The sequence below is a fragment of the Mauremys mutica genome, chromosome 19 (assembly GCF_020497125.1).
Source record: "Mauremys mutica isolate MM-2020 ecotype Southern chromosome 19, ASM2049712v1, whole genome shotgun sequence".
Lineage (NCBI taxonomy): Eukaryota > Metazoa > Chordata > Testudines > Geoemydidae > Mauremys > Mauremys mutica.
Window position 1 is genome coordinate 24,682,420 of NC_059090.1, and position 22,067 is coordinate 24,704,486.

The 22,067-nt window shown below is 41.2% G+C and overlaps 1 protein-coding gene across 2 annotated transcripts in view; it reads right to left on the bottom strand.

Annotated features, from left to right (window-relative positions):
• The window catches only part of TAOK1 (TAO kinase 1), a 143,024-nt gene that overhangs the window by 74,840 nt on the left and 46,117 nt on the right, over positions 1–22,067 (bottom strand). The window lies entirely within an intron of this gene.

Consider the following 22,067-nt stretch of genomic DNA (forward strand, 5'->3'; position numbering starts at 1 on the left):
TTCTTAATTTGATAATAGTTAAATTCATTTGATAAGTAACAATCTCAGTATTCCCCAAAACTAAGTTAAATGGAGGGAGGAGAATTTTAAACATTCAATAAAAAGAACAGAAGGTGACTTTAAAGCTTGTGACTTACTGCTAATGTCACAGGTTGCTCCTCTAGGACGCCCCTTAGGGAGAGAGTAGGCACCTCTCTCATGTCCTTCCCTGATTGTAGGTATCACTGTGGCGCTGGTTTGGACTGTGGTCCTCCAGCTGTTTTCGGGCGGCAGCTCTCCCCTCAGCCGGGCATAACAGCAGTTAAAAATGAAAAAGGCAAACAAAATATTCCTACAGCCCATAAAACAGCCTGGGCTTACCCTGCTGTTCCCCCTCAAGACAAAAGGTAAATCACCTGCACCAAGGGGGTCAGGGTTCTCAACTCCTCTCTGTCGGAGGGTCCCAGGCTGACGGCCCTGGGCTGTGAAAAGGTTAACAAAGTACTGACAGTCCCTCTACCGCTTCAAAGGGTCCAGGCAGCAGAGGCTCTTCAGCAGCTTTCCTGGTAAGCAGCGCCTACTCTGTGGAGTTAGGGAGCTCTGTGTTCAAGCTCTGCTTCCCTTCAAGCACTGCCCTGCACCAGGCTTGGATCCTCTCTTTTAAGGAGCCACCCCTCTACAGGTTTGACAGGCCTCATAGATGCACCAGGCTGAGGCTGACTGTGCCCAGAGGAGCTTTTTAACACCTTCCTGACTGGGGTGAGCGTCTGTCCCACCACAGCCAGACTGAACAAAAAGTGTCAGCGTGGAAGGGCAAGGAGAGGAGGGGAATATGGGCATGGTTTACTTTCAAATGGGATGTTCTGAACAATATTCTGCAGTGTTCCAATAATTCTAAGAGGAAGAATCTTTTGCATTCAGAGCCTCCAATGGCTGGAGTCTTGAAGCCCAATAGCACAACTTATAATTAGGGAATACAATTCTCAGGGTAGCTGTGAGACCCAGTCTTCTACAGTACTTCAGGTCATACCAGTCAAACCTACAGAATCTTTCAGATGACTTTAAAGGGCAGTAAATGTCACATTTTTTGAGCAAGCATTCAGGTCTTAGAACTAGTGTCATCGGAATCAAACTGACACAACAAAAGTATGATGAGCTTGTGAGGACTTCTTACAAGGTCTGCTCTAATTTTAGAAATGACCAGGGGACAACTGTGTCTGTGCTAATTAGTGAGAGAGAAAGATATTTACAGCTTATTTTGTAGGGCAGCAAAGTAATAAAAAGTCCTGAAGAGCAGTTGTCTTGCCCAATGAAAAGGCTTCAGATTTAGTTAAATTAATTTTACAATCAGAGAGACACCATTCAACACCTGGAGAAGAGATGAACTGATGTGCCACGGTTAGTTGGGTTTAAGGAGACATGAGCAGCATATAGTGATATCTTACGACATCCCCCCCGTTAACTCAGGGTTTCATATAAATTGACATATCTTTAAATCAAACACAAAAGGAGACAGGGGCTTCCTTGGACATTCAATTCTGACTAGAGAAAAATATGATAGATAATTTGAGCCAACAATGTCTTATGGATAAGAACCAAGATCCATGGTCAAAATGGAATACAAAGGTCTCAGGTATACCCCACATAGGGGCTAAAAGAGGATAGATTGGTGCCTTAGTTTTTAATGGCACTCCAACTAGTCCTATATTTAGACAGACCTTGATTTCCAAGCCACTCTGGCCTACAGTTGCCAACTACTTACCCCTTGCTACATAAAAAGTTTACTAATCTGATCCTCTTATAGCCACTCCCAATCAACTACAGCCAATTCCCTGTGGCTACTTCATTCTTCTAACACTTTTACATTCACATCTCCTTTGATCATAAGATGTAAGAATTCCAATATATTAGTAGGTTTTACTGCCAGCTTCCTTGCCAACTGCACAATGCTGAGGTGGATCAAAGAGACAACTCAGTCTAATAAAACAGTAACAATGGACAATCTAACTCCTGGCATATAAACTGGACAAATGTCAGTGGGATTATAAACTGAGAGAAACATTTTCTTGACACCTTAAACAATTGCTTCCTGGAACAGCTAATGTCTGAGTACACAATAGGGGTGGCTGTTCTTGACCTAATATTAAGTAATATAGGCTCAAAAAGTAACTATTACTTGAGCTACTATACAATAGGATCCACAATATAATGAAGTTACATTCCCTTGGGGAAGGAATAATACCAAAACTAGCACTGAGACATTAACATTTAGAAAGGGAAATTTAAATAGAAGAAGTTAATCAAAAAGACCCTACATTCAAAAGTGAGAAAATTAATAACCTTAAACTGAGCATGAAAGCTAGTTAAGCCTACACCATAACAGAGTCACAGACAAATGCAAGCTCCAGCCACAAGGCTAGGCAGGAAGACGGACTGACGGACTCACACACACACACACACACACAAAAAAAAGGTCTAGTTAAATGGCAAAGCCCAAGAAATCATTCAAGCCAAAGAGGTATACAGAAAATGGAAATCCAACCCAAGCAAAGCTAATAAAAAGGAACAAACTACAGCAGGAAAAAAATAAAACAGAAATTAGGAAAGCTAAAAGGGAATTTGAAGATCAAATAGAGACTTAAAAACAAATATGAAATTATTTAAGTGGAAAGCCTACAGGAGAAGTCAGGTAATCCCTTGGACTACCAGATAGAAAAACAGCAAATTAAGGAGGAGAAGGGTATTAAAGAGAATCTAAATTATTTCTGTGCCTCAGTCTTCACCACCGAGAAAGATATTTAACCCAGACCTACTCTTTTTAGGTAACAAAGATGAGGTTCTGTCACAGACTGATATGTCAAAAGAGATGGTGCTGGAATATGTTCATACATTAAAAAGAAGCAAGTTGCCATGACCAGGCAAGTGCATGTCCAAGAATTCCAAAGGAACTTAACAATGAAGTGGCTACACTGCTAACAAAAATATGCAGTCTTTCATTAAAATTAGCTACAGCCAGGGGTGGCTCTAGGTATTTTGCCGCCCCAAGCACAGCAGGCAGGCTGCCTTCGGCGGCTTGCCTGCGGGGAGGTCCCCGGTCCCGTGGATTCGGCGGCACGCCTGCGCGAGGTCCGTTGAAGCCGCAGGACCAGCGGACCCTCCACAGGCAAGCCGCCGAAGGCAACCTGCCTGCCGCCCTCACAGCGACCGGCAGAGCGCCCCCCGTGGCTTGCCGCCTCAGGCACGCACTTGGCGTGCTGGTGCATGGAGCCGTGCCTGGCTACAGCACCAGAGGATTAGATAGAAGTAAACGATCACTGATAATCTTCACAAAAATGCTAAGGGTGATTCAGTAATACAGACCAGTAAGTTTTACTACAATTGACTGAAGCAATCATTATAAAAATAGAACTATAAAGTAACTAGATAGTTATTATGAGCTAGGGACAAACCAGCATGGCTTCTCTAGAGGAAAACAGGGTCTCTCTCTAGTCTACTAGGATTTTTTGAGTGTGTCAACAAAAGAGCAAGTAAAGAAGAATCAACTAAAAGTTTATTTGGACATTCAAGAAGGCTTTGACAAACTCCTTACAAGACACTATTATGAAAGTTAAGTAATCATGGGCTGGAAAGTCAAGTACAGTCCTGGATTAGACACCTCCTAAAAGACAAATCAAAGAGTAGGACTACATGATTAATTTTCAACTGGAGGAAAGATTTACAGAGATGATCCAAGCACCTGTGATGGTACTGTACAATATATATATTAGTTATCTGGAAAAGGGAATGAGCTGACAGTTTGCACATGACAAAATTATTTAGGTTAGTTATGTCTACAGGCAACTGTTAAAGAACTTAAGAGGAACCTACTAAAGCTAGGAAAGTGGACAGCAAAATGACAGATGAAATTCAATGTTGAAAAACGGAAAGTAATCAACACCAGAAGGAATAATATATACTAATACATATAGCTGAATTCTAAATTAACTGTAACTCTCACGAAAAAGACTGCAGACACCCAAAAAATCAAACAAGCTGTTACAATGTACAAGGAATGGGTTAGAAAAATAATACTGAAAATATTATAATGCCATTATATAAATCTATGGGACATTCACACCTGGATACTGTGTTCACTTCAGGTCACCCTATCTCAAAAAAGATGTAGCACAAATAGAAGGGGGTTCAGAAATGGGTGGCAACAACATTCGAAATCTGGGGAGCCAAAGTATTGGAACTGCTACATTTAGAGAGAAGATATTTTACAGGTAAAAAAATAGTAGTATTAAAAAAAAGTAAATGGGGTCCTACTTACCCTCTCTGACTTCAAGAACAAGGGAATACGCAGTAAAATTGAAAGCAAATTTAAAATCAATACAAATAATTTTAAAACAGTACAGAATTAAACTGCGGAACTCACTGCCACAAGGCCAAGATTAGTAAGATTAACAAAAAAGGATTAGATATTTATATGGATGAGAACATCCACTGACAGACAGGATTTTTTCATGTTGGTTCTGGCACCTTCTCTGAAGCACCTGGTACTCAGTACTCAGAGATAGGATGTAGGACTAGATGGATGATGGGTCTAATTTGGGACAGTAATTTCCATGATCACTAATCTCTTAGTGATCTCAAACAAACATCCTTTCCAATTTCCTTGGCTATGAAAAAATAGTTAACATAGCAGTTTATAAGATACACTAAATGCCAGTTTCTAAGAAAAAGCCTACTGAAAGACTGCACAGAAATTATAACATTTTACTACTTGCCAGTAATGTATCTATTTGAAGTCTGTTTCACTACTGTACAAATATGGAAGAAGTCTGTTGAGAACAGACTGTTCAGTGAAAGGCCAATTTCTCCATTACAAAGAAATGACCCATCTACGTGCTTTCCCATTGGAAAGTGGATAATAGGAGGAGTTATGCCAGGGAAGATATCTGCTGTATAAGCTTCTGTCTTAAAGACGGATCCGTGAATGGTAGGACACATTTCTATATCACAAGCAAGAACATATGCACTGTTTACATACAATGAGTTTAAAAAGAAGATTTTGTCTGTTGTATCAGATTATCAGTGTCCATAAATGGAGTATATTGAACATTTATAGTTTCACACATTTCTACAACACAGTAACAGTCCTCCTCAGCTATGAACCCTCCAAAGAAAAAGCAGTTAGTCCACTTTAGTCCAGCTCAAATTGAGTATTTATGCCTCCTATGCTCACATGACTGAGCAAAACAAGTTGTTAACTCACATGTGGGAAGAGGATGAGTCAAAAACAAACCCTGTCTTTGTTCTCCTTTTAGTCTAGCGGAAAACACACATCCCTAGTGTGGATTCTCTCTCTCTCTCTCTGTTTTACAAAGTAGTTTTCAGGAAACCTCAAGATAGTAACAAATATTCAATTTTATTGTACAGTTTCAACTACATATTTTATTTGGTTAGATGAAAAAAACTTACTTATGTCAACCACTACACACAGCAATTTAGGAGGCCAGTGGTTCAAGATCAGAACTTATCTCTGTTTGGCACCTGAAGTACAAGAAGCAAGTGAACAGGAATAGAGAGTCATGTATTAATACTTATTTCAAATCCATCAAGAATTACTGGAAGGTAGCAGATATCCTAATCTTATACATGTGATTGCTAATAATCAGGAATAAACACAAAGAAACTAAGACTGTATGGAGGTGGCAGTAGCATACAAACTTTTAGGGCATGAATGTGGAGAAAAGAGGTTGTGTTTTAAGATGTAATAGTTACCATATTTTAACTGATGTGACTATAAAAAGGAGTTTGCAACTAGTGTAGACAAGGCAAACCATGTACACAAATATGTTAGCCAACAGTCAAGCCTTAAGGTTGACTATGATCAGCTAACATGTTTCTGAACATCACTTTCCCTATCCATGCTTCCAGGAAGTTCCTGTTTTTTAAAAATGTGTAAATTAAACCATATTAGCTAACATGTTAATAAGGGGAGCTAGACTAACTCAACATAAGAACATAAGAACATAGGCAGCAGGTTTAAAACAAATAAAAGGAAGTTCTTCTTCACACAGCGCACAGTCAACTTGTGGAACTCCTTACCTGAGGAGGTTGTGAAGGCTAGGACTATAACAATGTTTAAAATGGAACTGGATAAATTCATAGTGGCTAAGTCCATAAATGGCTATTAGCCAGGATGGGTAAGAATGGTGTCCCTAGCCTCTGTTCGTCAGAGGATGGAGATGGATGGCAGGAGAGAGATCACTTGATCATTGCCTGTTAGGTTCACTCCCTCTGGGGCACCTGGCATTGGCCACTGTCGGTAGACAGATACTGGACTAGATGGACCTTTGGTCTGACCCGGTACGGCCGTTCTTATGTTCTTATGAACACTGTCACTGCAGATTTGACAAAACGCAAAGAAGGCACCAATGTGAGATTTCTAAAAATAGATACAGCCCTCGCCCCAAGGTTTAAGAATCTGAAGTGCCTTCCAAAATCTGAGAGGGACAAGGTGTGGAGCATGCTTTCAGAACTCTTAAAAGAGCAACAGTCCGATGTGGAAACTACAGAACTTGAACCACCAAAAAAAAAAAAAAAAATCAGCCTTCTGCTGCTGGCATCTGACTCAGATGATGAAAATAAACATGCATCGGTCCACTTTTCTCTGGACTGTTATCAAGCAGAACCCATCATATCCTCTGGAATGGTGGCTGAAGCATGAAGGGACATATGAAACTTTAGCACATCTGGCATGTAATATCGTGCAACGCCGGTTACAACAGTGCCATACAAACGGGCACCATTATCTCCTGCAAATGTAACCAAACTTGTTTGTCTAAGCAATTGGCTGAATTTGGACTGAGTGGACTTGTAGGCTCTAAAGTATTACATTTTATTTTTGAATGCAGTTTTTTTGGTACATAATTCAGCATTTGTGAGTTCAGCTTTCATGATAAACAGACTGCACTACAGTACTTGTATTAGGTGAATTGAAATATACTATTTATTTTGTTTTTTACAGTGCAAATATTTGTATTCAAAAATAAATAGAAAGTGAGCACTGTACACTTTGTATTCTGTGTTGTAATTGAAATCAATCTATTTGAAAATGTAGAAAACATCCAAAAATATTTAAATAAATGCTATTCTGTTATTAACAGTGCGATTAATCGCAATTAATTTTTTTAATTGCTTGACAGCCCTATTAATTACATTTAAAAATCTAAAGTCTGACTATCATAATGATAGGCAAATTACATGGGGGTAAGAAACATCCATGAAAGTCAAAATTATGATCAAAACTTGCGGGTTCTTTTTATAGCAACACCTGCAAGTACTTATAAAACTGAAGAGTAAAATTACTTTCAGTGCAATATACTCGGTAAATACATCATCTCTTCTTGCAGAAGGTTCACTAAAATACTAATCAAGTCAGAGACTTTTGCTTATCAGTGCTTAACTTCCTCTCAACTAAGAAGACAGTTTAAGATAATTTATCATAGCACATTCAAAAATAACACAAATGAATGCATCAACTGTGGTTTTTTTAAGTGTGTTGCAGGTTTTCAGAGATAGCTAGCCTTTTTCTTATTTTGGAATATTAATCATTATCCTGCAAATACGGAACAAAAGATGAAGGCCTCAATCTACACTAGAGGGATTTGTTTGACTAAGGAAAAAGAAAAGTTTAAACACAATGTCCACTAAAACAGGTACTAGCACACTTTAAACTTCCAGTATGGATAGGCCAAAGATGGCTCTCTGGCCCTATACACAACAAGAAAATTAAGTAAATGAATCTCAGCAACTACCTCTTCTCCCACCCCTCAGTTGGTATGAAAAGTAGTTCACTGCTAGGATAGATGGGACAAACAGTTTTCATCACCTTTAAAGAAAGCTTGATTGAGTCCTTTTGGAATGTGCTTTCAATCAGCCTTTCTATATATGCTGAAAACAGTGCTGTCGTGTCTATACTAGTATTTCAACTGTTTTCAATGCCAACTTTTGGGTACAGGTGGAGGAAGCAGTGTTGATAAGTACTGTCAGAAGTGGGTCATTTTTCTTGTGTAGACATGGCCTTGGAGTGACATATTAACAGAACACGTTGCATAGGAAATAGCTATTACTACCTTCCAGCACAATGATATTTTAGCTATCACAGATGTGGTTAAAGCTGATGGATGTGCTAACCACCCTTCTTTCAGACTAAATGAAAGGAGCAAGTAAGCCCCTTTATGGAATAAAATAGCTGGAGACAACAGAAGCTGCCGCCCAAGGCAATCGACCATATGGTAAAGCCTGAACAGAGCGACTTGTGTGGTCTGAGGAGTTTCCCTAGATTAATACCAAACACAGAAGCTAGGGAATTGTTTCTGGAGAGAGTGAGAGTGAGTACGCAACAAAAAAGCCAGCACACAGTGAGAGAAACAACTGTGAAAGTGGCCATGAGAGAGAGCAGAAGGAAAGAATTTCTTGGAGCACTGGACTTGATGGAGGGGCAGACTTGGAAACTGTAAGCAAGGAAACTGTCTGCTGCTGTTTGTTTCTATTGTGTTCAGGGAAACAGGACTTTGTGGACATTCTTTGCAAACAAACAGGACTGCATCAAAGAAATACTTGACTCGTATCATCAATTTTTTTCCTAACAGTCACAACCTGGCAAGGCACCAAACATTGGTAATCATTCAGGTCAGAAAGGGCAATAATCATCCTTTCCTTAGATCCTCCAGTTTCCCTGCACTGCCTAGCACAGCTTCCCTGTGCGTAAAGGGGAAAGAATGCATGAAAGGTGGGATGCTTTACTATTAATAGCATCATTACCATCCATCCAGTCTGTCTGTCCAGGTATTTATATGGCCTCACCAGAGTATTTGAACGTCTACCATGATTACCATCAAGACTTTGTGGTTGCCACCGCAAGCTGAACCTAAATTTTGTGGCACTCTAATGTGGCAGGCAGGCAATTCTGCAGCAACTTAATTTAAATTCTAAAATGTGAGGGTTTTCTTGAATTAAATATAAAAATAAAACAATCAGGATGGTATCCTAGTGTTGGTCATTGGCACTAAATTCAGTTTTGCTGCTGCTCCCACATTTTTAAATTTCAACCAACCATAGATTTTTGTATTGGCTCTCCATGACTGTATCAGAAAAGTTATCATCATGGGAGGCCCAAGAAAGTTCTGGCAGCTGGGACTTTTGGCAACTGAGATGGAGTAGGAGGCAATTTGGGAATATGGGATGTAAAAAATAATTGTATGTATGCTAAATAATCATCAGTGACATAACTAATGCCGATATGCAAATCACCAGCTTTCCGTTTCAGATACCATATCCCATTAATATGGAAGGAGAAGATCAGACTTCTCAGAGCTATTGTTTCAAGTTGTCCACAGATTCAGGAAGACAATTCTGCATTGGCTAAATAATAAAACATGAACCAGCTGTTTTTTCACAAGTATAAGGGGCAGAGTTCTTTTTATTTTATTTTTTTAATTAAAGGTGAGGTTGTGAAGCATAGTTCTGCAGAAAAAGGTAGATTCCACATAAAATTTTATGGCTTTGGGATCAGAGAGTAATATACAGGTCCCTAATGGTCTGTTAGATTACTAAAGACACAAATCCTGCAGACACTTAAGCATGTAGATAACTCTATTCACATGACTAGTCCAATTGAATTCTGATATAGAACTTCTCATGACAGTAAAGTTGTACTTGTGAGCAAACGTATGCAGGATTGGGACCTAATTTGGCAGAAGACAAGAGTTTGAAATACAGGCAAATTAAATATGGACTAAGTAGAATGCGATGTTTTAACTACAAAACACCTTTACTATGACAATGTATTTTATTTATGAAAGCAGATGACATTCTGAGAATAAGATAGATTTTAGTAAGATCCTAGACAGAAAACATTCCAATAAAGAAGCAATGATATAGGAATAGATTAATTTAAAAAAAAATTAAATTATTCACATCTTGCGGGGAGAGTGAATTGGAGAAAGAGAATCTCTACTCAAGTGCAAAATTAAACTCACCAATTTGTTTTGAAAACATCTGTGCAAAGCTAAAGAATTCCTACCTTAGCAAATACCAAAGTATTCATCATGGCACAGCTTGCATAGTTATATAAGGTGTTTTTCAAACTCTAGCTGTGTCTAAGAGAGACTTTTTTCTTCCAATTTCCCAGCTACCTACAGTGAAGCTTCAGTTTAGTTAGCAATGGTGAGAAAGAAGGGATGAGGAGTCTAGTGTAAAACAAGCATGTAGACTTGATCACTTCCTTGTGCTGAAGAACTCTTAAGGCAAATTATCCTCATTTTCTTCTTTTGAGGAGTAGAGGTAAAGGATTCCTCCCCTATACCCCAAAGACCCATGTGAAATTTGGAAGACATATGAATGCCATGTGCCTCCGCACCAGATCTGGGGCCTCTTGCTCCCTGCTACTGCCTCCAGGACAGTGCAACTGCATGGAAGTTATTCTACCCAGGCTATCTCCACCATCAACTGCCCCGAAACCCAACATGAAAGGGAATAGGGTTCCACAGCACAAAGGTGGATCATGAAAAAGTGAATGCAGTTTAAAGCTACATTCACTTTCTTTTGAGAACTCCTCATAAAGCCTGGGAGGGGAAAGAAAATGCACATCTCCAGCCTTCCGCTGCTATCTTTCCATTCCTGCTATCCTTCCATTCCTTGGCACCGCTGATGGCCTTCTGCTGGGTCTGGGAGAGGAAAGAAAAGTACTATGATGGCAACTGACTCCTCCCTCACCCTTCCCTCTCCATGTGCATATCCCAAGAGGACAATGGACTCCTCTGGTATCAGAAGGGTTAGCCAATCATTAAAGCTGATAACTGGAAGTCAGACCTGGGGTCTATTCCCAGTTCTGCAAAGGACTTGCTGTGTACTTCAGACTTTCCAGGTGTTGGTTTCTCCTATAAAATAGGAATATATATTTATTTTATGAAGGGATAGAATTACATGTTAATTCATCAATGTAATCTATACCACCACCACGTCCTTATAAAGCAACTGCCATTTGAATATCTCACAAGTGTTTTGCAGAAGTGAGGTGATATCCTCATTTTACAGATCAGTAAGCTAAGTCAATGAGAGATGAAGTGTCAAATATAATGTCACATAGCAAATCACTGGCAAAGGTGAGAATAAAAATCCAGGTCCAATCTCCAGTTCCTTACTCTAACCACTATACACCACTACAGTCTGCAGCAACTGTAAAGTGCTTTGAGATCATCGGGTGAAAGGTGCTATCTACATGTCAAGTATTATTAAGTTTGATATTTTTCCCCAGTTGCAGAGTGCCACTCACTCACTAAAGCCAGCAGCACCAATGGTTAACTCTACTACATTCTACCTAAATATTATTTTCACCATGAGGCAGATTGTTAAAATCTTCTTTGTGGGGGAGTGGATGTCTCAGTGATTGTGGTAATGGGATATAGACCCTTTAATCTCTAGATAAAGAGTCTAAATTCAGCACAAGTGAGTGGTGACCAAAAGTTGTTTGAGATCCAGCTGTTTAGAAGCATGAGTGAAATGAGTATGGTGAGATCTATACAAGTCCCAGGAGACAAGCATCCACATCACAAAAAACAATATCACAATTGTCACTAACTGCCTCCCTTATTGGCAGTCTCAGAAGAGAGGACAATTTAACAGGCATATAGACTGAACCATCTCCTTGCAGAGCTCTACAGGCTGCCTCTAAAGGATACCGTTGAGGCACAGTGGTGGATAAACTGGGGATTCTTGCAGTAGCACTGCCTGTACACTACCTGCTCTGAGAATAAATAAAATTCCAATCTCCATGGCTGTCAATCTGATGCCTTTTATGAATACCAAATTCACATGCACAAAAAAGAATGCTCTTTGTAGGTTCTGAAACACCTTATACACCACCATATCCTCCTTGTAACTGAACAACAAGAATAATGTCATATTTGGAAATTTGATGCCTCTGTTCTGATGGAAGTTCAGAAGAACAGATTATACTTTATGCTTTCCAGCAGGAATAGACACAGGAAAAAAAACACAAGTTTCAAGGCACATTTCCTTTATTAAGAAATAATCTATTGTCCAGCTGTTAAAAGGGAATGTCAGGAGTCCACTTTATAAAGTTTTTGGACGTATGATGAGAGGAAAAAGTAGGTACTTTAGGTAGAAAATGAGATGCTGCCCTGACAACCTACCAGAAAAATGTGAGAAATTGCCCCCTAATAAAACATGCAGCTGACCCATATGCCCAGCTGGATACAGAGTAACTGAGAATTCAACTTTCAGTGTCATGAAACATTATTTATTTTCTGAAGGCAAACTGTAAAGAACATCGAAGAACAAATTAAGGTTCCTGAAAGTAACAGGGAAGGAACATCATCTCTAATGTTGCTTGCTGCCCAGTTGCCCTTACTACAGCTAAATGATTTCTCAGAGACCAAAAATCTATTCTTTAATATTACCAATGACAGCAGTTTGTACCAGGAAGCTGGCATTGGTAATCACTAGCCACTTACACAGCTCCAAGAAACAGCTTCTTTCCAGATGATTTGGCAAAGTTGTTAGAGGATGATATGATCCAAAGAGACTACAGAAGCTAGTCCCATAGTTCTAACAACTCTGGTTCTAGAAGAACAGAAGTATCTATACCAGAAGAGACATCACATGGAAATATAACCAAAGAACTACCTCCACAAAGCCAGCTACTGCTAAGCTAATATAGTGCTCCTCCCAGACATGAGAAGAAGAACTGGAGCCAAATTAGATATATCCTTATGGTACATTTCTTAGGACATATGTAGGCTGATTTTCTTCTCGCCATCAGGCAGGTTGTTGGTTTTGGCTGCTCCCCTGAATCTGGCCAGGCCCCACCAGTAATCTTAGTGGAATGGCACTGTTAGTACTACTATGATTTTTATATAAATATCTAAGGTGTCCTTCGGTAGAAAGTGACATAAGAGTAATAATGCACCAATACGTGGTGCTTATTAAAATACCTCCAAATAAACAGTCGCATAAAGAGGGGGAAACATAGTTAAAAAGAAAAAAAATAACCTCTATGTACAAAAAGAATGGGCTAGGTATTTGTGAAGGACCCACTACCAGTCACATCTAATGTACATCACAATATATAAGATACACAGCATACACTGCAGGAAAAAAAAACCTGACATATACTTTTATTTTTAAGACGTTAATAGCATAAATGGAAAAGAAAATAGGTATGTGCTTGTCTGCTTTCTACTAAAGCCATACTGTGTAAAGTAAACCAGACAGCTTTCTTCACACACAAAAAATCAGAGGGGAGGAGGAAGAGGAGTCAGGGCGCTCATTTTTCACATTAGAAATTCAGATCTTGTCTCCTCTGTTATTTTCCTGGAAGACACTGAACTGGAGAATGAGTATAACCACAACACCACAAGTACAAAGAAAGAAAAACTTGAGCAACTGAGAGGGGAAGGGGCTCGTTTAAAATTCTTGATTTGCTTGCTTTTGTTAACACCTGTATACTAAAACATTTGAGACACACTTGGGAGAAAAATTCCCACTCCAGCTGTCTGGCCCTCCAAGAAATCTCCCAGCAAAACCAGGGAAGTTAAGACATGCTATTCCTAAGAGAAAACAAATGTTTAAAAAAATATTTCAGACCTTCTTGATAAATCAGGAAAAATAAAAAGGCACATACCCATTATTTACCCATGCAGCCAACTTTAATATCGCATCATAACCACAGTTTATTTGCAGTAAATATTATTTTGTTTTTTTTAGAAGTAAGAGGCTTTTACTGCACCCAAAATGTAATAAGATGCAGCAAAACTAAGCATGTTTAAATTAGTACAGATTTGAAATCCTTTTTACTTAAAGGCTCCATGGAAAAAAGTTTCTTTCACATGGTGCAGTTATTTTGAAGAACACCTTTTCAGGAGGCCTGTAAAATATACAACATGAGCGACAGAGAGGTTCCTGAATGGTAGGCATAAAAACAAATTATACACCAGAGAGACAAGTATGTTTTCTGTAGAGAAGAGGATTTCATACCTTGCCTGTATTCATCCGACAGAGAGAACTCCCTCCCGCTGAAATAAGCAAGCCGACTACACCATGCCACAAGCAGACGTGTAGTTCATGTAATACTTCAAACTGGCAGACTAACGTGAGTGGAAAGCTGAATGGTAAAGTTTCTGAATGCTAAACTACTTAGAATTATGTATATTGTGTTAGTGTCAGAAGGCCCCAATCGGGACTGGGCCCGACTGTGCTGACCACTGTGCAAACAAAGGGATCAACATGCTCCCTGCCATGAACATCTTACCATCGAATTTGAAACAAAATGCAACAAGTGAGGGCTAAAAACAAAAGCAGGAAAGGTGGAAAGAGGGCAGAGAAGGGTAAAAAAAAAAAAAGATCATCCGGTTACAGAAGTAGCTACTGAAAAGCATGATGGGTCTAGATCATTTAAAATCTTTTTTTAATTTAAATATAAATTGTGATCCCTACCAGACGTACAAGCTAACCAATCATCTGCTGGCTGACTTAGCTGGCTGCCTACTTCGGTCAGACTAATATTTCAGTGAGGTCATAATAGATTTTATTTCTCAACAGGGCAAAACAAATTCAGTCTTGTTATTAAGTTAGGCGCCATACTACAGTGACAGGATCAACCAAATAAGCATCTATTGTTTGAAACTAACCCAGGAAAAGGATTATAAACAGAGGTTGCAGGGTAGACTCCCTCACCAGCCCACAACTTCCCAGTCCTAGGGCTATTCCTTCCATTGTGTTCTCCCACCAGAAATGCTGGCATGACAACTGGTGAGTCTCAGACAACAATGCAATTACGGATTCATACACCCACAGCTGGTAGCAGTGTTCAGAGGTGGTGTATAGCTCACCTTGGATGCCAGGAGATTTGTTAAAAAAATAAACCAAAAACAAACAACAACAATCATACGCAAGGGGAAAAAAACTGAACCAGCAGATGCCCCTCACCTCAAAACCAAAAAAATTAGCTGACCGATAGAATCAAAACTCAAACACCACCTCATTGCCACAAATACCAGCCCTTATCACATCCCTCCCTTCTGAAAAGCCTGGATAAACAGATGGGCCTTGCAACATAAAGTGAAAGTCAACACATGTAGGCTATGGAGAGTAGTGTCAGTTCCAAAGTTGAGAGCCCCTCACAGAAACAGCTTGTTGACTTTTATACCCCCAGGTTCTGACGGGAGCATCTCCACTGAATGCAAATATAGCAGTATAGTGCAAGGCAAAAGAATTCTCACAGAGAGGTCGGTCCTAAGCCATTCAAGGCTTTTAAGGGCTGATCCACACACAGGTTTTGTACTGTTTTCATTATATCAGTTTAGTTCAGTAGTACAGACCCTAAAGTGGACACAGCTATACTAGTATAAACGTGCATAATTAGCACAATCTATATAGAAATAACTACGTGTAGACCAGCTTTAAGTCAAAACCAAAACCTTAACGTTCACAAACAACAATTAGGGTGGAACCTACAGCAGACAAATGAGCAAGGAAATAGTCACAAGGGTGATGTGAGATGACTGGGGAAAGGTTCACCTCCACTTGCTCTCAGCAGTCCATATAGCTAGGTCCCTGAATTACAGAGCTGACTGTCCTTTGCGAACCACGGTCACTGGGAGCTGCGGGCAGCGTGCCTGCAGACGGTCAATGTAAACCAACTGTCTTGCGACCCACCAGCAGATTACCCCGACAGGCCACGTGCACGGGCTGCAGGCTGCCCACCACTGGTGTAAGGCCATTAAATGTCTGCTGCTACCAGGAATGTCACTCTCAGCAACATACAGGAACAGTGGATGGAACTGCAGCAAGGGGGTTCCCAAACTGCGGTGGGGGGTTGCATACCCCTATTTTGACACCAGACCACCTTACACCACAGAGTACAACAACAGAAAGGGCTACTTTTCTACGGTTATGTAAATACTAGTGGGACATCAGAGATGCCTCACTGATAACAATGTAGGCTGGTCAGGGAAGGTGCCTGATGCTTGCATCTCTAAGAACACAGGACTTTTCAGAAAGCTGCAAGTCAGGACTTACTTTCCTCACCAGCGGATTACCACTAGCGATGTTGAACTGCCAATAATGATTCTGGGGAACCCAGCCTACCCCTTGCTTTGCTAGCTCGTGAAGCCATACACTGGCCACCCTGACAGCACCAAGGAAAGATTCAACTACTGGCTCAGCAAGTGCAGAACGTCAGCTGAATGTGCTTTTGGCAGATTGTTGGCATTGTTTACTCAGTGAGAAAAATACCTAATGGTTGTAGCTGCATGTTGTGTACTACATATATCTGGGAGCTGAAGGAGGAAAAGCTCCCACCAGGATGCAAAGCCGAAGTTGAGCGGCACTCTGCTGAATGCGAACAGCCGGACACAAGGTCTATTAGATGAGCCAACTGCAGAGATGTGCAGCTGAGGGAGGCTTTAAAAGAGCATTTTAACAGTCAGCCACAACGGAGCTCTCTGTTGCTTTCATAAAAGAGTGTCCGTCTTGTGTACATTAGATTATATATAGGGTGGGTCTTGGCCTCCCACTATGTATTCTGCAATGGTTAGTGTGAATTAATAAAGATACTCTGACTTTCCAAAAACAGGACTTTATTGTATGCAAAACTGCAGTTAAAATTAAAGTGCAAACAAAAAGACATGAGGTTAATTTTTTTTTTTACTAGTACTGTTAAGAGGGTGAATCACAGTTTATGATCCCAAATGAAAAAGGAAGTAAACAGTCATCATGTATGTCCCTGTATATTCATCACTGTGGCATCTAGTTTTCACAGGTGAGTATCCCAGCAGAAGCAATTTTTTCCTGGAATAACTAGTCTACACTAGGGTTTTGCCAGTATAGAAATACTCTTACCAAAAAAAACAAATCACAACTCTAACTGACAGTACTATACTGGCTAAAATGTCTAGCGTAGACCAGTCCTCAGAGTGTCCACACAGGGATTTATATTGGTATAACTACCTGTATGACCAATAAAACTCGCCCAAGTCAACAAAGGCTTATACCAGTACAGTTCATTCCTCTTTCCTCACAGGAATAAAATATTCCAAAATAAGCACCTTTACAGTGCTATAACTGCATCCACACTAGGGGGTTATAGTTGTACACACACACTTCAGTCTTACATACACTAGAATCTCTCACCCCTGGCTACCACCAGTGCAGTTGTACCGGTGGTACAAGCACTAACACATGGCAGCTGCTGTTATTTAACTACCATAAGAAATAAAGCAGTTGAAATGTCACGAGCCAGTCTACAGTAGCACTACCATTGGCAGAGCTGCACTAGCAGTAAGCCATAGTGGGAAATTTTAAGAAAAGAAGTCGATTGGACACAGCCTCTCATGCTAATTAGAACACCATGAAAGGTTAACTATTAGTAAATAGTAAAATACTCTTAAGAATATACACTAGATTCACTACATACACATTTTTGTTTTAGTATCTTATTGTCTTTAGAGTTTCATAGATGTTCATAAAAAGAACAGGAGTACTTGTGGCACCTTAGAGACTAACACATTTATTTCAGCATGAGCTTTCGTGAGCTACAGCTCACTTCTTCGGATGCATAGAATGGAACACAGTCTGTACTCATGAAAGCTCATGCTGAAATAAATCTGTTAGTCTCTAAGGTGTCACAAGTACTCCTGTTCTTTTTCCGGATACAGACTGACACGGCTGCTACTCTGAAACCTGTCATAGATGTTCATAGTGCTCCACTAAGTACCTGAAAAATCCACTTGCCTACTTTCCACAGGCAAGTCTAAAACTTTCTCTGGCTTCATGCTTCAGGGTTTAAACCACTCTTTGCCCATTAGGGATTAGAATGAAACCTTTGTAGGGAGCAGATTATCCCACATCTGTCCAATGCAGGGTTCCTTACATCTTGCTCTGAAGCATCTGGTGCTGGCCACCTTAGAGATAAAATACTGGACTAGATGAACCACAGGTCTGATCCCATATGGCAATTCCTAAGGTGGGCTCTAAGACTTCAATTTCTGCCAAAATTAATCGTCCTTTTACCAAAAAAAAAGGGGGGGGGGAGTCTTCTATCCTTTACAATAGTGAAATGTCAACTTATGCAGTGATATCTTCCTGAATCTGCACACTGACAGTTCCAGTACCTACAGCCCTGTGCATAGTTTTTTTTCCAAGCAGCAACAGAATGTAATGAACAAGACTGTGGTCAATCTCAACAAAGCTAATTAGAAGCCTTCGGGAAGCAGCACCGCTGATAAGAATCAGGTCCGTTTCTGAGAGATAGCTCCTTCCTCTTCCAGCAGCCAGAGGACTGGCAGTTCTAGCCTGCTAAGATATTTCCCTGGTAAAAATCCTCTCTCTCTCCCCCTTTTTAACAACTCTGAGCAGGAATGGAGGCTAGTGTTCGACAGGGCACTGTCTGTGAACCACACTAGTACTCCTGCTCCACCTTTCCTACCAGCCTTTAACTACTAGATATCTCAACATTTTCAAGGTTTTCTTTACATGAACCTGTTTTAATGTCAAATTCCCACAAGCAGCTTAATCTATGGGCTTGTCTACACTAGGGATTTTTGCATATATGCAGCTACAGTGCTGCAACCTCTGCCAGACAGACAGACGGCACCAGTGCAATTTATCCCTGATAACATATGCATACCAATGCAACATACACCACTACCCCAATATAACACGGGTTCACATACAAGGCGGTAAAGCTCTGACACACTGTTCTGAGCAGCGTGTTAAGGGTGCCAGGCCAGGCTGGGGCCGAGGGGTTCGATAAGGGGCAGAGGGTCTCGGCTGCAGTCAGGGACTCCCAGCACTCACCTGCAGCGGGAAGCAGAGCGCAACGGCTAGGAGGTGGCAGAGTAGAGCGGGCTGGGGCCATGTCGCTCCGCTTCCCGCTGCAGGTGAGCATAGGGGGCATCCCTTCCCCAACCTCCCTGCACTCACTGGCAGCGGGAAGCGGAGCAGCCCAGCCCCAGCCAGCTCCACTCCGCCAGCTCCCAGCCATGGTGCTCCACTTTCCGCCGGGCAGGTGAGTGCAGGACCTTTCCCCAGCCACCCCCCAGCAACACGGCTGGGGTCGGGGCAAGGAAAGCGGAGTGGGCTGAGGCCACGTCGCTCCGCTTCCTGCCGCAGGTGAGTGTGAGGGGGGCATCCTTTCCCCAACTACTCCGCACTCACCGGGGGCAGGAAATGGAGCAACGCGTCTGGGAGCTGGCGGAGTGGAGTGGACTGGGGCCAGGCTGCTCCGCTTCCCGCTGCTGCCGGTGAGTGCCTGTGGGGGAGGGGGATGGATAGGGGCCGGAGCAGTCAGGGGAGAGGGAGCAGGGGGTTGGGTGGGGTCCTGGGGGTGATTAGGGATGGGAGTCTCTGGAGGGGGCTGTCAGGAAACAAGGAACAAGGGGGCCAAAGCAAGTTTGATATAATGCGGTCTCACCTATAACACAGTGAGATTTTTTGTCTCCCGAGGACAGCGTTATATCAGGGTAGAGGTGTATTTACGTTGCTAGGGGGTTACACTAGTGAAACAACACCAGTGCAAAACTACCTAACATACACAAGCCTTAAAATAGATCTAATACAGCAATGGGTGACTGACAAAGGTTGGGGGAAGAGGTATGGGAAGATAAGGGTTACAGTAGTTGGAGATCATGTTATGCATTCATCTTGTGTTTTACGTAACATATTAAAATTTACACAGCTATCTTGTCTACGTGGACTTGGCCAATCATGTCATAAATGGATTCCAAAACCATGCTTGCATCAGGTCACTACTACCAAGGCCAAAGCACAGTTCTGGTACACATTTAACATCATTCAGTCCCATCAAAAGCATGGATGATCCACCAATGATTTTAACTGTCATTAAACTCAGTTGCTTTCCAACACAGACACTGAGAGATCAAAGCATATACCTCACACCAACAAGACAGTACAAAAGTAACACGTATTTGTAGGAGTGGAGGAAAAGCTAGTGACATTCAAATCTCAATTGAGTAATATCCCCTACCCACAACCTCCTTTCTCAGATTGGTTTATTTTTCTCTGGAGGAGGAAGCGCAAAGTAGGAGTTAATGTCAGTGACAACTGCAAGCCAGTCTAATACTGAAGAGAAAGCCCCTTGCACTGCCCCTGAGACCCAACTTCAGAAGCTCCAGTAATGTCTGGTTTCCCAGGGGAAGAGATACCACGCACCTCTCACCGTACTCCAATGGCAGGTCTGTGAAGCAGCATTAGGACAAACTCTACAAATAACCTTCCTCCTGATCTCTTGGGCGGAACAGTCAACAATTGGGAGAGGACAGAAGAGAGAGATCAGCATTATATTCTGAGAAAGGGGAGGGAAAACAGTGATAAGCCAACATGCCTAATACTGTGTAAATGTCGATCCCTACCAGGCGCTCTAAGGCAATTGAACTCTTGCGGAGTAGGCTAACAGCCCATGGTTTGCTGTTGCCATAGAGTGGCACTATGCCAGGGAAGAAGGGTTTACAGATGCTGAGAAGAACTGATCTCAACTACTTCCCTGCTGCAAAACCCCAGCCCTTCTTCTTTCCACCCTCATCATGTGCTCCACTTTCCCATGCTGCTGGTTCCCATCCCTTCAAGTCTGCAACCAGCAGGAGTTAGGGTGGGTAATCTCAGGAGACCAGACTGGGGAGTGGGCAAGAAATGTTATAGGAACCAAGAAGGAAGAGTGGGAAGGCTGATTCAGCAGCAGAAAGAGATTGGCTGCTCCCAGTGGCCAATCTGCCCCTTGAGAGAGTTGTGCCTTCTGATGCTCGGCCAACAGAGGCAGGCTACTAAAGGCAGGGGGTTTAAATGTAGTTGAGGTAAGGGAGAGGCTGAAGACTACTTTACTCACTGAGGTGGTGAGTTAAACCTCCCTCAGCCTATATGACTACTGGGCATCCCCCATTCCCGCTTTTCATTTTTGTTACCGATTTTCACCCATTTTTTAAATTTTAGAATCAACACTTTAATTCCCAGTCATTTTTAAACAAAATAGAAACCCAATGAAGGGCCCTGAGTACAACACACACTGATGTTCAGTCTCAAACTGAACTGTAGGTAAACTCTTGAATCCATAGAAGACAGCCAGAAGAATTTTTAAATGTGGTTTAACATCACAGATGTACAGCTAAAGCGTAATTAAATTCACAGAAACTATTCACATGTATTCCACTAGAAAACTACCCTAAAATAAGATTTAACATCTCATATGTTCTTCAGATGTCGCTGTTTTATAGAACTGTGAAGGGGGTGGGGGGAACACCGCACGCTGCCCATTATTGCGTACTATAACAGAAATATCTTCATGGCTGTAGATAGTTATAGCCAGTGCCAGGGAAAAGTCACAGCCATAGAAAAACTGCAAGTGTCATAACTTTAGATCTTTTTGATTTTTGCTTCTTTCCTCAGAATCTAAACTTCCATTTTATTTTAAAAAGTAAAATACAATTCAGTTTCTAGTTTTTTCTCTTGTAGAAGATAGTGTTCACCATCAAGAATTATGTGCTGAAGCCCTATTAACCCAACCCTGTATAAAACTGCCTACAGCCAAACAATAGCAGAGGCTAAAGTCCGAACTATTGCCCATTCACATTAATGAAGCGTCACTTTCAGTGACTAGTTGGGCCCATCTATCTATTTTAGGGGTTTTCTACACATGAAAATTATTCCAGATAAAGGGTATGCACCACTCTTAAAACACTATAACTCCACTGCTGTAGCGCTTCAGTGTAGACACTGCTTACTCCGATGGGAAGATTTCTCCCATCAGTGGAGATAATCCACCCCCGTGAGAATCAGTAGCTAGGTGGATAGAATTCTTCTGTCAACCTATCACTGTCTACACAAGGGTTTAGGTCAATATTGCTACATCTCAAAAGTTATGGATTTTTCACACCCCTGAGAGTGGTGTAAGTGGTGAAACTGATGTAAGTTTCAAGTGTAGACCAGGCCTAAGGTAGGATGTAAATTGAAAGCAGAACAAGAATTTCAGAATAACTCTATTTGTGGATGCTCTATCTGGACTG